The sequence below is a fragment of the Cephus cinctus genome, unplaced genomic scaffold (assembly GCF_000341935.2).
Source record: "Cephus cinctus unplaced genomic scaffold, Ccin1 Ccin1_scaffold1524, whole genome shotgun sequence".
NCBI classification, from domain to species: Eukaryota; Metazoa; Arthropoda; class Insecta; order Hymenoptera; family Cephidae; genus Cephus; species Cephus cinctus.
The window spans coordinates 153,180-154,583 of NW_014333857.1; positions in this window are offsets into that span (position 1 = coordinate 153,180).

The following is a 1,404-nucleotide window of genomic DNA, read 5'->3' on the forward strand; positions in this document are numbered from 1 at the left end:
TATTTCAAAATAAATTTTTTAATAAACGATATCCGTATCTCGTACAATTTAAAAAAAAAAACACACAAGATAAAATTTCTATCAAATTATTTTCGTAAATTTTCAACGACTCCAATCTAGACGCTCTACAATGAAATTTCAATAATTCCTTTTGTTTCATATGTCGAGTCCAGCATCCTCGTTGAGTCTCGTTTCATCTGTCCGACTATGCAAGGTACATTTCCACTTTGTCAAGCATATTTACCGACAACAAAACCGACTGGAGCAGCCAGTGCAGGCATACCTAGAAATGCATTCCTGGCCACTGCATCCTGTTGCGCTATATATAGCCAAGAGAGGGAGAGAAAGAGAAAAAGAGAGATTCAGCGAGAAAGAGAGAATATTGGTCCATATAATCCAAGCAGAGTTAACGCAAGATGAAATTGAAAGCATACCGATCTTCTCCTCTTACCAGCTTAATATATATATATATTTATACGTCTGTACACACATGTACACATATGAGACTGGTGACAATGAAATTTCTCACCCAGAACACAATGGCCTCTGCTTGTTTCACCGTTAGCTCAGAAACGACTACAACTACGGATAATGTACACATATGCGCAAAATGACACGTCCTGTCCATATATACGGTAATGCACACATGTCACACACGGTATACGTGATACATATGCCGTTATATGGCATGGTCAATTTTCTACGACAATATTGACATTTAACGAACAGACTATAGGTACGTGACGACCGGAGAGAAATATTTCTGTGGACCAGAAGGGGATGGACAGTCTCACCCCCCCCCCCCATTTCAATATCGAAAAGGAGGGTTGAATCCGGTTCCAATATACTCGATTATACGGGTGATGATTAAGTCTTACGGAAGACGGGTTGTAGACGGGAGAAGTAGTTTTTTTTAAGGGTTGTAGACACAGGGAAAATCGAGTTAGCTGACAGACACCTTATATGCTGTTTAATATCGAGTCGTTCTTTGATTTTTCAGAATGATAAATTTTTTCTGCGCTTGGATAAACTAGGTACACGTGCATTACGGTTGTATCTGTATATAGTGAAATTAACGCGTACAGAGTATATTTTGTTGGTTCGTATGCTTTACATGTATAGGCAGACTATAATTTCTGGTCGCTTCTGAATGAAAGTGTTTGCCTGTCAGAGTTACGATGAACGAGCTTGTTTCGAAACTTTATTCGCTTTCTCTACGTCCTCGTTGAGACATTTGCGCGACGTGGATATACTCGGTTCGCGTATACTCCTGGTACCAACCTAATATAAGTACAACGCTCGTTCTGTACGTTACTGTGTATGTATGGAGAAAATAAACGGGGGTACCAAACGTGATGGAGAACATAAAGTACGCTTATGGAAATCAAGAAGGTGGGACCGGGG